This window comes from Halichoerus grypus, chromosome 3 (assembly GCF_964656455.1).
Source record: "Halichoerus grypus chromosome 3, mHalGry1.hap1.1, whole genome shotgun sequence".
Taxonomy (NCBI): Eukaryota; Metazoa; Chordata; class Mammalia; order Carnivora; family Phocidae; genus Halichoerus; species Halichoerus grypus.
The window spans coordinates 31819850-31834343 of record NC_135714.1 but is presented as its reverse complement, the minus strand read 5'-3'; the positions used below and the strand labels follow the sequence as shown (position 1 = coordinate 31834343).

At 38.9% G+C, this 14494-nt stretch overlaps 1 protein-coding gene across 9 annotated transcripts in view; it reads left to right on the top strand.

The window, feature by feature from the left end:
* Positions 1-14494, top strand: part of TLR10 (toll like receptor 10) — a 30350-nt gene that overhangs the window by 9819 nt on the left and 6037 nt on the right. For 6 of the 9 annotated variants that reach the window (XM_078068509.1, XM_036112445.2, XM_078068508.1 and 3 more), the window contains exon 1: positions 10408-10477. The exons of 1 other annotated variant lie outside the window; for it this stretch is intronic. The gene's annotated coding sequence lies outside the window, so the exon portion shown is untranslated. Of the gene's footprint in view, positions 1-7524; positions 7600-10407; positions 10478-14494 lie in introns of those variants that run through there. 2 more of the 9 variants (XM_078068506.1, XM_036112488.2) reach the window with 2 other exon arrangements.

Genomic DNA, 14494 nt, shown 5'->3' with positions numbered 1-14494 from the left:
AGAAAGGATCAGAGAAAATCTCCAGAAACAACCACAAAACAAGCAATAAAATGGCAATAAATACATATCAATAATTACTTTGAATGTTAATGGACTAAATTCTCCAGTCAGAAGACATAAGGGTCAGAATGGATAAAAAAAAAAAGACCCATCTATATGCTGCCTACAAGAGACTCATTTTATTTTTTTAAAATTTTTTTTAGATTTTATTTATTTATTTGAGAGAGAGAGAGAGTGCATGAGAGGGGGTAGGGTCAGAGGGAGAAGCAGATTCCCCACTGAGCAGGGAGCCCGATGTGGGACTCAATCCTGGGACTCCAGGATCATGACCTGAGCCGAACGCAGTCACTTAACCAACTGAGCCACCCAGGTGACCCAAGAGACTCATTTTAGACCTAAGGACACCTACAGATTGAAAGTGAGGGGATGGAGTAACATGTATCACTCGGATGGATGTCAAAAGGAAGCTAGAGTAGCAATACTTATATTGGACAAATTAGACTTTAAAACAAAGACTGTAATAAGAGACAAAGAAGGACATTATATAATCATAAAGGGGACAATCCAATAAGAAGATATAGCAATCGTAGATATTTATGCACCCAACATGGGAGCACCCGAATATATAAAACAATAACAAACATAAAGGAACTGATAATAACACAATAATTGTAGGGAATTTTAACACCCCACTTACATCAATGGGCAGATCATCTAAGCAGAAAATCAACAAGGAAACAATGGCTTTGAACAACACACTGGACCAGATGGACCTAACAGATATATGCAGAACATTCCATCCTAAAACAGCAGAATACACATTCTTTCAAGTGCACATGGAACATTCGCCAGAATAGATCACATATTAGGCCCCAAAACAGGTCTCAACAAATACAAGAGGATTGAAGTCATACTATGCATCTTTTCTGACCATAGTACTATGAAACTAGAAGTCAACCAAAAGAAAAAAATCTGGAAAGACCACAAATACGTGTAGGTTAAACAACATGCTACTAAACAATGAATAGGTCAACCAGGAAACCAGAGAAGAAATTAAAAGATACATGGAAACAAATGAAAATGAAAACACAATGGTCTAAAACCTTCGGGGTGCAGCAAAAGCGGTCCTACAAGGGAAGTATATAGCAATACAGGCCTACCTCAAGAAGCAAGAAAAATCTGAAATAAACAACCTAACTTTATACCTAAAGCAGCTAGAAAAAGAACAACAAATGAAACCTACAGCTAGTAGAAGGAAGGAAATAATAAGCATTAGAGCAGAAATAAATGATATGGAAACTAAAAAAAACAATAGAACAGATCAACGAAACCAGGAGCTGGTTCTTCGAAAAAAAAAAAAAATCAACAAAATTGATAAACCTTTAGCCAGACTTATCAAAAAGAGAAGAAAAAGGACCCAAATAAGTAAAATCACAAATGAGAGGAGAGAAATAACAATCAACACCACAGAAATGCAAACAATGTGGAGATAGGGGAACTTTTTTGCACTGTTGGTAGGAATGCAAACTGGTGCAACCACTCCTGAAAACAATATGGAGGTTCCTCAAAAAGTAGAACTACTCTATGATCCAGTAATTGCACTACTGGGTATTTAGCCAAAGAATACAAAAATGCTAATTCAAAGGGATAAATGCACCCTGATGTTTATAGCAACATTATGGAAAGAGCCGTACTGTCCATCCACTGATGAATGGATAAAGAAGCAATATAGATATACAATGGAATATTACTCAGTCATAAAAACAAATGAAATCTTGCCATTTGCAACAACATGGACAGAGCTAGAGGGTATTGTGAAGCAAAATGAGCCAGTCAGAGAAATACAAATACAATATGATTTCACTCATATGTGAATTTAAGAAAGAAAACAAATGAACAGGGGGCGGAAAAAGAGAGAGGCAAGCCAAGAAACAGCCTCTTAACTATAGAAAACAAACTGAGGGTTACCAGGGGTGTGTGGGAATGGATTAAATAGGTGAGGGGGATTAAGGAGGGCACTTGATCTGTGAGCACTGGGTGTTGTATGGAAGTGTTGAATCACTCTATTTTACACCTGAAACTAATATTAAACTGTATGTTAACTGGAATTTAAATTAAAACTTAAAAACAATAAAAAATATAACAACAAAAAAGTAAATATAAACTAAAAAATCCCCCACAAAACAACTAAGTCTTCATCAAAGATAGAACTAGTAGAGAACAGAGGTTATAAAGCTGGTTTCTCTACACAAATATTCTGGAATTAAGTCCTGGCTCCATTTCTCTGTAGCTCTGTGCCCTTGGATGAATTCCTTAAGCTCTTCCAGCCTCCTTTCTCACATCTGTAAAATGAGCATAGTAATGGTGCTTCCCTCATATGATTGTTACAAGAAATCAGTGGCATGATGTGTGGAGAGCCAGGGTCAGGCTATTCTTTCTACACCTGGCAGGACACAGTGAGTAGGACAAACGCTCCAGAGACAGACCACCCCAGCCTGAAATCTGCCCTTCCACCTCCTTCTAGTGACCCTGAGTGGTGATGCATTTCCTCCCTGCTTTATTACAGTGAATATAAATGAGAATAATCATTCCTGTCTCATACTATTGTTAGGAGCATTAAATGAGTTAAAACATGTAATGTGCATAGAACAGGGCCTGGTGCAGAGCAGAAGCTCTGTAAATGTTAGCTCTTATGATGATGCCATTTTTATTGTTATTATTGGTATCTTCATTACCTTATGCCACCCCATGTGGCATTGGAGCTGAGCTGTTAATCATGTGCAGTCTAGATAGTCCTAGGCTTTATCTAAGATGAAATAAAATCAGAAAAGAGACAGAATTTGACTACATAAAAAAATGGAAACAGCTCCCTGCTAAAACAAACAAACAAATGAATAAGCAAACACCAACAGCTAAACATGGCCAATGGAGAAACAGTAAATTGAGAAGTAAACTGGTAGTAAATATCACAGAAAAAAATGACTTTTTTTCTTTATATAAAGAACTAGTAGAATAAAATAGAAAAGCACTAAATCCCAATTGGTATATTGGCAATGAGATGGACAGCTCAAAACAGGATTCAGTTAGGGGCGCCTGGGTGGCTCAGTCGGTTAAGCGTTTGCTTGCTTTCAGCTTGGGCCATGATCCCAGGGTCCAGTCCTGCATCGGGCTCCCTGCTCTGTGGGGAGCCTGCTTCTCCCTCTCCCCCTGCCCTCTCTGTCTCTCATGAATAAATAAAATAAAATCTAAAAACAACAACAACAACAACAACAAAAACCAGGATTCAGTTAGAGAACAAACACATGAAAAACTTCAACCTCACTTATGCAACCCAAATATCACCAAAGTTTCTAGTTTTTCCTTTTATTTTTAAGTAAAACCATTCAAGTCCCCAGTCTGCATGGTTGCAGGAAAGCAGTCCCTCCTGAGGACTTCAGAGGCATGCTGAATTTCTGGCTACCTCTCCTGTTCTCTCTTTCTGGACTATTTCTTCCAGTGGCTCCCCAACACTTTGGACCAGCTCATCCCTGCCTTCCTTCGCTGCTCCAGAGCTCTGTGATGGACTTCATTCCCTTACCAGGACACAGTCACTTCTTGAATTCTACAAATTAACACCCACACAGGTAGATGACCACCCTTAATAAAAATCCATTATCAAAGTTAATCAGCTCGGTCCCAGGCACTATGTCTTTGAGAGTCGGGGGAAGGAGTGCTGCGTGTTGATATGTGGCCTACGAGGATGTTAACCTCTCTTCCAAGACACCTTGAAGATACTTCTTGGAACTTAACTATGATAGCCCCATCCCCCAAAGAAATTGAAGCATTGGAAAATATGCTAAGGGAAGTTTTAAGGATTTAGAACAAAAGGATTAATTGCCAATGTAAGGGAAAAAATAAGAAATAAGAGCCTAAATCTGGGAGGTCCACCTGCATCTAATAAGTTCCAGACAGAGAAAAAGGAGGGGAAGACATTGTCAAAGTAATAAAGCAAAGAAATTCCACTGTAAGACATGAATCTCTTAACTATGCCCAGCAAAATAAATGGTAGAAGGCACCTCCTCTTGAAATTTTGAACAACTTTAGAATAATGTTAGACAATGATCCTAAAAGTTTCCAGAGAGAAAGAGAAAAGCACACACAAAGAGTCAGAAACCAAGATGGCATTGCACTTCTCAATACCAGAAGCTAGAAAATAAAATTTTGTAGGGCAAATTATTTGGAACTTAGGAATTTAGATACAGCTAAATAATCAATCAAATATGAAACAGGACATTTAGGTTCTCACTCTAAATTAACCCTAAAAGACTCTTTCTTAGGAAATTACTGGAGGATGTGTTCCACTAGAGATGTAAAAACCAGGAAAGACAATGCTATACGTTCTCTATAGTGTTCCTGCCATGCAGATACAAAAAACATGAGTAACTTCAAGAGCATAACAAATGTAAATATCTAGTAAACTAATTAGGAAATGATGAGTTTTGCTTACCTATTACTTTTGTTTTTAATATAGTTTATTTAATTGCAAGCATATACAATTTAATTTTTATAATAGTTCCTTTTAACTGGTTCACAAAATTCTTAAAAATTAAAAATTGGCTCTTAAGAGCTGGTGTAACCCAGCTCTAGCACACCACTGGATATATTGGAAAATATTTCAGTAAGCATGATTCAGTGAGTAATTTTTTCATATTCAGCCAAAACATTGCGCATATTTGTTGCCAACAAGGAAATCTAGGGAGATTCCTCACGTGGATACGTCTCACAGGATGTTTGTAACGTGACAGCATTTCTCTAATACTTGGTCTAGAACAAACATGAAGCGACTTATTAATAAAGCTATAATAATAACTGGTACCTGGATGAGAAATCCAGACTTTCCTCCTTTCCTTCTCTACTGTTTTCCCTTTGTCACTCCCTTGTTTAGCTTATAAATTTTATTTTCTACCTTTTTTTGGGTCTCCATTCCTATCCTGTCCCTTGCCTTCCATCCTGATTTTCTCTGTTTTGTTGTCCCCTCTTCTTTCCACTATGTTTTCACTTTCTCCTTTAATCTGCTATCCTTTCTGCTTTTTAAAAACCTTCCATTTTCTCTCTCTTTTCTTCTTTAATCTTTCTTTAGTATTTGCTTATCTTCACTCTTCGCCCCCCCATTCCACCTCTAGTATATGAATATCTTCCTCTTTCTTAATCTCCTTCTCTTTCTACTGCCAACTTCTCTTTACTGCTGCCTTTGCTTCTATTTCTTCTGACAGCCTTTCTCAGTGTCATAGCTTATGGGCAGGACAGAGACTCATCCTGAGGACACTTTCTGAAGATAGGAAATCTGATTATATATATAATGTATTATATATATCCTTTCTTATCCCTAAAGGCTTTGGGGGTAATTTCTGAGGACACAGGTCCTGATAGATGTTTCTACATCTACAAATAACAGGGTTATTTGCAGAGTGCACAGGATCATTTGAGAAAGGGAGTTAAGAGCTGAAGTCAGGAAAGGTGAGGAAATTAGAAATATCAATATTTGGCATTACTGGGAAAAATTCTGTGGGTGAATAGGAGTGCCAGTTTGTTGGCTAATTGTAGGATGGTCATTAATTAACTTAAGGCGCTAGCCCTATTTGTTCAATATGGCAGCCACTAGCCATATGTCGCTGTCAAGTGTTTGAAATGTGGCAAGTCTGAGTTGAAATGTGCTCTAAGTATAAAATACATACCAGATTTCTAAGACATTGTATGAAAAAAATATGAAATATCTTAATAGCTTGTATATTGAATATATGTTAATATTTTGATATAGTGATTCAATATATTATTAAAACTACTTTAACCTGTTTCTTTTTGTCTCTTTAAATATAGTTACTAGATAAAGTTACTTGTGTGGCTTGCATTATTTCTATATTCTATTGGACAGTGCTGCTCTAGTCCTTGATAATGAAGTATTTACTAAATCTCTGCAAAGTCTTTTTTTTAATTTAAATTCAATTAGCCAACATATAGTACCTCATTAGTTTTTGATATAATGCTCAATAATTCATTAGTTGTGACTACAAAGTCTTTCTTTAGGCTTCCATTACATATTTAGGACCATTCAATTTATTTGTTCAAATTAAAATTTTCTCCCCTCCTTATACTTGTCAAGTATAGTAAGTTTTAGTATATGTGCTGCCGAAGTGAGCACTCAAGTTCAGTTTAGTAAGTGAATGATAAATTACTGGAATTTCCTAACCATGTGAGAATTTTGTTACCTTTTATTTTTCAGAAATATAATTTAGAAAAAATAAACTGTGCCACTACTTTCTCTTACTGATATTTATAATTAAACTAGTGGAGCTTTACTCAATTAACACGTGCTTCATACTAGACTATGACCTAGCCTGCAGTAGCTGTAAGGAAAAGCAGTCCCAGTCCCTTCCTTCCACCAGTGGGGAGCCTTGAGTTATGTGACTTTCCTCCCCGGACCTGGGCCCTATCAAAGGCAAGTGGTCCCTTTCCTCAGGGACCTGGGCCCTATCAAAGGCAAGACGTAAAATAGGCCAGTAGACTATCAGATGGTCCATGGGTCCTCTGCCCAATAGAGATGCTCCATTTGGAGCTCCTTGGATACAAGGATCCAATCAGATTTATTATCTTCAGAAAGTACCCTCAGGATGTCTCTGTCCTGCCCATAAGCTATAAATCTGAGAAAAGGCTGTCAGAAGAAAAAGAAGCAAAGGCAGCAGTAAAGAGGAGCTGGCAGTACAAAGAGAAGGAAATTAAGAAAGAGGAAGGGTCAAAGAGAAGCTGACTCATTACTAGAGAACAGCCTTTGCCCACTTTGGAGAGTACAGTAAGATGGCCCGACCACCAGGGCTACTGTGGGAACCATTTTGTTAGTTCTTTGTGAGGCCCTGCAGTGTGGGGCGGTGCTTCCTTACTTCCTGGAGTATCTGTAAAATAAATCTCCCACCACCTGAGGTAGCACAGGTTCTCTGTTCACTGCAATTTATATATGGAGGGAGAAATATGGCAGGCAGAATTCTGAAATCAGGGGAAGTTATAAGAGGGTAAAAGTATGTGAGAGTGTGTGTGTTTGTATGTGTGTGGGGTAGTTACCACGGCAGATTATCTCTGAAACTCAGAATAAGGGAAGAGGGGGAAAAGGGACAGAAAAAAGGGAAAGATTTTTGAAAGGAATAAAAAAAATTACAGCCCCAAATTATCAGTATATGGTTCTGAGCTTACTATTCCTATTGCTAATTGCAAATAAGGATTAGAATATTTAGAAATTCCAGGTGAAGGCAGAGAGAGTAGTTCATGAGCTTTTGGGCAGTGGGAATAGTGAAAACACCGTGGGCTTTGGAGCCAGACAGGCTCAAGTTTGAATCCTGATTCCATCTCTTACTGGATGATGACCTTGAGCAAGTTTCTTATTCTCTCTGAACTAGTTTCATCATCTGTCAAATGGGAATTTTATATAAGTTTGATGGAGTTTCTGGTGAGGATTAGCCAATATCTTGTATATAATACTTCCTATATTTACTTTAGGAAGTAAATGCAAGGTGTTATGATGATGATGATGGTGACACAGAATACTCTTTAACTGGGCTCAACTTGTTTTTGGTAAGTAAATTTTAAAAAAGTAAAGAAAACTTCACCATTCACTGACAGAGTGAAGTGTTTAGACATTTTGGGCTCTGGGAAAAGGAAGAATACGTCTTTGGACACCAAAAAACTCAAGTGATTTTTTTTTTCCTTGAGAGGACAATACAGATTATGAGTGTGCTGATCATAGTGGTTTGAGAATTTCTGAGATGAAAGAGATTTTAGAGCTTAGTTTGCCTCACAAGCCAGGAGGACCCTCCCCCACGCTCCGGATGGGTGTGCCTCCAGCACCTATTTTTACGTGTATGTGTATATGGACATGTTTGCGTAGGTTTTGGTGTGCAGTAGAGTGTTCATTTTCTGTTGTTGTTTTTCTTTATACTGTTCCTTATTGCGTGATTTCCCCCTCTAAATTATGTGTAGAAATACATGCATTACATTTTTACCAAAAATCCCAATATTATTGTTAAAAAAAATTCTTGTTTTCAGAAAGTACCCCCTCCCCATTTTCACATTTACATAAACCTGTTATAATCATTCATTTTTGAATTGGCCATTCCTCCTGTGGACAATCCATTTGGAAGTTTTTATCTTCACTAGCAATGTCCAGGAGTGTCACCTGAACCTTAAGTATAAATAAAATCTCAAAAACTGTTGCTTTGAAAAAATTGATGTGTACTCTGTAATCTATATAAATAGTGCCATGTTTGTTTTACCACATCACTTCAAAATAAGGCCTCTAGCTAACCCCTTCCCACACTTTTCTAGTCAGATTATTGAAATTATGGAGTCACCATTCCTATCCTTCGATCACCACTTAGCCATCCCACCCGGTTTGATGTCTGATCTGAACTTTGAAGGATGGCACCATCAAAGTACTCTAAAATGCTTTGGGAAACAATATGGCAGTTCTGCAGAAAATTAAACATAAAATTACCATATGATCCAGCAATTCCACTTCTAGGTATAAACCCAAAAGAATTGAAAGCAGGGACTTGAACAGGTATTTGTACACCCATGTTCATAGCAACATTATTCACAAGAGCCAAAAGGTGAAAACAACCCAAATATCCACTGATGGATGAATGGATAAACAAAATATAGCACACACACACACATATATATATATATATATATATACACACAATAAATTATTATTCAGCCTGAAAAAAGAAGGAAATTCTAATATATACTACAACATGGAAGAATAAAGTCCTGCCTTGCCATTCTTTTTTTTTAAAGATTTTATTTTTATTTATTTATTTGAGAGAGAGAGAGTGTGTGTGTGTGTGTACAAGCACGTGCATGAGTGAGGGCAGGGGGAGGGACAAAGACTGTGCTAAGAGCGGAGCCCGACGCCAATTCAGGGCTCGATCCCACAATCCTGAGATCATAACTGAGCTACTCCCTTACCATTCTTTGACAAGAGTTATGAATAATTTTATCTTTAACAAGACTTTGATCTTGAAGCCAGAATGAGAGCAGTTAGAGAAAGAAAGATAAATAAAGGAACCAGGATGATAATGGAGGGTTTGGCACTGGGCCTTACCACCACTGCCATATAGAGAGAAGGATTTCCCTGAGAAAGTCTTTTTTTTTTTTTTTTAAAGCAGCCTCCGTGGCCTGAGATCATGACCTGAGCCAAATCAAGAGTTGGACTTTTAACCAACTGAGCCACCCAGGTGCCCTGAGAAACAGGTTTTGATTGGGGAGGCTGGACTATTCCAATATGAAAGGTGAAATGAGATATGCATGGACCTAACTGCTCTCAAGGAAGGTATTAGAAACCCTTTTTGTTTGTTTTGGTTATTACTAGACCAGAAAAGGCGACTGGGGCCGAAAGAACTCTCATTGAAGGAGATGAGATTTCAGAGAACAGACTGGAATAGTCTATACCTTGCCACTCCAAGGGAATGCAGTCCCAAGAAGCTCTAGGGAAGTGTCCTCCTTTCTTTTTTTCTTTAAAGATTTATTCATTTATTTGAGGGAGAGAGAGAGCGTGACCAGGGGGAAGGGCAGAGGGAGAGGGAGAGAAAGAATCTTAAGCAGACTCCTTGCTGAGTGTGGAGCCTGCAGTGGGGCTCAATCTCTCAACCCTGAGATCATGACCTGAGCTGAAACCAAGAGTCAGATGCTTAATTGACTGAGCCACCCAGGTGCCCCAAGAAGTGCCCTCTTAAAAGGTTAGATAAGGAGTCAACAAGTTTAATTGGGGAACCCTTTAAAGATGCCAGTTACACCAGGTAGTCACACAACTGTGGCCACACTTGAGGGGGGTGGTCTGAGAAGATGAGCATAGCATCTTCTAGCTTCTAGCATTGCCAGTGAGTTTTGACGTGACTCAATTATTAGAAGAGAGGAGAAAAAAGAAGGAAATTCTGAAATACACTACGACATGGAAGAACCTTAAAAACATTGTGTGCTAAATGAATGAAGCCCATCACAAAAGGACGAACATTACACGATTCCACTCCTATGAGGTGCCTACGGTAGTCAAACTTACAGAGACAGAGAGTAGACAGAGAGTGGACGCCAGGGGCTAAGAGGAGGGGGAGTTGGGGAATTGTTGTTTAATGGGTCAAGAGCTTCCGTTTGGGAAGATGAAAAGATCTGCAGATGGGTAGTGTGATGGTTGCACAACCACGTGAATGGGCTTCATGGCACGACACTTAAAAATGGTAGATATTATGTATGTGTATTTTACTGTCATTTTTTAAAAAAGTGCTTGAAGATTGTAATGAATTTAGGCAACGTGTAATGCCACTAGCCTGCAGTAGAGGGCAAAGGAGCTTAAGCTTCACTGAAAAGCTTGATTCCAGTGCCCCTGCTGCCAGTCTAGCCCTGTCAGTGAACCATCCACACCTGCAGCTCCGCTGGAGCCCCTGCAAGCCTGGGGGTAAGAACTTTAGCCTTCTTTGCTCTAATACTCATGAGAAAGGAACAAGGGTTGAATGGGTCTTTTTTAAAGAAGAGATCATCTGAACTCCTGTACCTGGGAAGAAAGTAGCCTTACTCAGATTTTTAGTATTTATTATTTTGCCTATATTAATCTCAAGATGAATGATTAATGAGTGACCTTGGGGCTACTGATCTAAGAAACTGTCTTGCAGGCGCTTGAGGTTTGGGTTTCCTTTCACTGGTTGCTGATTAAACCTGGTCAGTCCTTCTACCCAGAATGGATGCTCCCATCATGGTGGGGAGGTTTCTCCAGCTTTTATTCTTCCTGTCGTGCATGTTAATAACATCTGCTGCTTGGCTATTTAAAGCATCGTTGTGGCTCCTTTACTAGTTTAAAAGTTCTGCATGTGCATGGGGCACATCTGATGGATTTTGTGCAATGTAGATCTTGTTCAGTTGCCTGGAGAAGTCCAAAGTGCCCAAAGATGGCGAGGAGGCTTCTATAGAGTACAGAATGATTAATAGCACCGGGGCATTTGATTCCTAGGAGAGCTTTCTCACAGACCACCTATGCTGAGTTATGAATTAGAGTTCTGTGTACTTTCTAAGTTTTGTTTCAATTCTTGTGAAATCATAACTTAGGAAGGCATGAAGGCAAAGTCTCTTGAGCTTTATGACACCTAGCAGAGTGTCCACTAGCAGCTGCTTGCCACTTTACAGAGAAGCACGTGGGGTGGGAAGGGTGGAAGAAGCCACCATGACAGCTAGCCCTGATGGTGGAATCAATGTTGGTAATCACATCCCAAACGACTTAATTTCAGGTTTTGAAATGCCTTCAGTTTGGGTTCTGGAAGGGAGTAGATAGGTCTGGATTCAAATCCATACTCTATCCTTTATTCACTGGGTTACCTTGGGTGAGTTACTTAACCTCTGAGTTTTAGCTCCTCCATTTGTGACATAGGGGATAAAAATGTCGCCATTTTGTTGAGTTTTTGAAGGGATTGGACAAGATAGCATTTGAAAGCATTTAGCTCTATGCCAGCCACAAAGGAAGCACTCAAAAATGTCATTCTTGCTCTTTCTTATGTTGCAAAGATCATTCAACAGGCTCTGAGGTTTTAACCCCTTCTCCACTTTTTTGCATCACTGGGAAAAATATGATTAAGTATTCTTTGCTAAACCACCAATAGTCATTTCATAGTGTCTTTTGATTTGGACTTTTAAATCATAAGCTATTAAAGAAAGTCATTCTCGGGCACCTGGGTGGCTCAGTTGGTTAAGCGACTGCCTTCGGCTCAGGTCATGATCCTGGAGTCCCAGGATCGAGTCCCGCATCGGGCTCCCTGCTCGGCGGGGAGTCTGCTTCTCCCTCTGACCCTCCTCCCTCTCATGCTCTCTGTCTCTCATTCTCTCTCTCTCAAATAAATAAATAAAATCTTAAAAAAAAAAAAAAAAAGAAAAAGAAAGTCATTCTCCGCTTTTCACCTGCTCTCAGCATAGTAGTAATAGTAGTAGGAATAGGACAATATATAATACATATTGAATGCATCTTTCATAAAAAAAAATTATGTCCTACTTTTTAAAATGTTGAAATGAAATATCATAGTATACATGAATTGACTGATAGGACTTTTTAATTTTATTATATTTAGAGAAGTTCAAAAAGAGTAAGTTCCTCTCCCTTCTTTAGAAGAAGTTACAGATGAGGTTGTGGTATTGGGCAGGGAGAAGAAGTCAGTAAAATATGAAATCTATGACACCTCATTTCAGGGGATTCCAGAGGTAGCAACTGGGTTAGATTCTGCTGCATTTTTCAAGGGCCATACCCCCCAAACTTAGGAGCTACAATTTGAAGTACTCTGTGAAATGATAATGTCAAAAAACACTTTTGTCAGCTTAAGGACTCTAACTGCCAGGGTCCGGCCAAGCCACATTGGATCCTGAAACAAAAGGAAAAATCAGGAATAATGATCCTGTCTTTATGAAAAATTTTGATATTTTGTTCATTGTGGATTTTTATGTTCAAATTAATTTTTTAAAATGTTTAAAAAATTAAATAATTTTGATTATTTTGATTAATAATTCTTGATTATTGAGTTTCTTGACACCCCTTAAAATTGGTGCCTGAAATCACCCTACTCTGGACCTAGATGACTGCCACCACTTGTGATAAGCTACACGTGACAGCAGTGATTTGTATACATTATCTCTTTTAGGCCTCTGCACAAAATACACTTACAGATGAAAAAAATGGAACCTTTCAGCAGTTAAATAAATGGTCCGATTTAACACAGCCAGTGAGTAGCTAAGACAGGACTTGAACACAAATCAATCAATCCCTAACACTAAACTCATTCTTTGACCATCATGCAATGCACCATATCAGGAATTCACAACACAAATTCATCCATTTGACACACATTTTTGAGAGCATATTATGTGCCACCTTGTGCTAAGAGATACAAAATTGAAATCATTCATTCATATATACATTTAAAAAGTATTTACTGAGCATGTACTATGTGTACTATTCTAGGTGGTGGGGATGCAGAAGTGAACAAGCTCATCAGCTCCTTTCTTATGGGCGTAAGAGATGGAAGAGACAGTCAATAAATAAATGAACAAAGGTTTCAGATAGCAGTATGTTTTGAAGAGACATAAAATAAGGTGATGTGAACTAATAGCAAGTTGGCCACTTTATTTTTTTTTTAAAGATTTTATTTATTTGAGAGAGAGCACACATGAGTGGGAGGGGGAGGGAGGGGCAGAGGGGAGAGGGAGAAGCAGACTCCCTGCTGAGCAGGGAGCCCGACACAGGGTTCGATCCCAGGACCCTGAGATCATGACCTGAGCCAAAGGCAGTTGCCTAACTGACTGAGCCACCCAGGCACCCCACAAGTTGGCCACTTTAGATTAGGTGGTCAAGTCAGGTCTCTTAGAGGAAATAATCTGTAAGCCAAGATCTAAATGGCAAGACAATCCAGCCTAGCAAGGATTGGGGAAAGAGCATCCCAAGCAGGGGGACAAGCTAGTGCAGGGCACTAAGGTCAGAACAGGTGTGGTATGAAGTGAGATCCCAGAAAGAAGCCAGAACAGCTCATGGGGGGTGTTATAAACCAGTATCGAGAGTTTGGGTTTTATTTTAAGTGTGACAGTACATAGTTAGGACATGGGCTGGCTGCTGTAACAAAATACAGTGGCTCCAGCAAGATAGGGCTCAACATAACGGCTCAATCCATGTCAGTCCTTGTAAGTAACTGATATAAAACCTAAATTGGGTGGCCATTTGCAGACTTACTCGTTAGGTTCCTTGGACTGTATAATGGGAAACTTTAAAGAATCAGTATGACTTAGTGAGATGTAATTTCATTGTGATAAGGTATTAGAACATATTTGAAAACAAATTTACCTTGACTCGTCCTAGAGAGACAAGGCAGCAGAGTCACTAAGACACTAGGCGCTGGTATGTTAACTCTGTGACTCTGCAGCAGTTATATGACCTCTCTAAGCACCACCTTCCATACCTGTAGAAGGTGAACAGTGATAGCACTGACCCTGTAAGGCAGTTGCTGCAAGGATCAAGCTATATGAAGTTAGTATTACTTAGCTCAGTGAATGCTAGTTATTGTTACCTAGAAAGACAGCAAGGGGCCACTGCCTCATTTGCATGATAGAGTCAACTTGGAGATGCTATCAGACTTGTTGAATAGATATAAATATATAGATTCATGACCCAGAACAAGTTACTCAGGCCATCTTAAATGTGGGTAATGAATTACTATTAGGGTACTGGTAACAAATTTATTTTGCTATATTTTTAAAATCTGGAAAATTATCATGAACATAAGGTTGCATCATAGAGGCTGTCTTATTACGTTCATATTTGTTCTTACATTGATCATTGGATGCTATATTAAGGGTTACATAAAAAGGAGATGACCAAGAAAAGACTACCTGGGATAGATTGGAGGAATATTTTCAGTGGAAAGGTGAAAACCCCAGGCCAGCTCCAGGC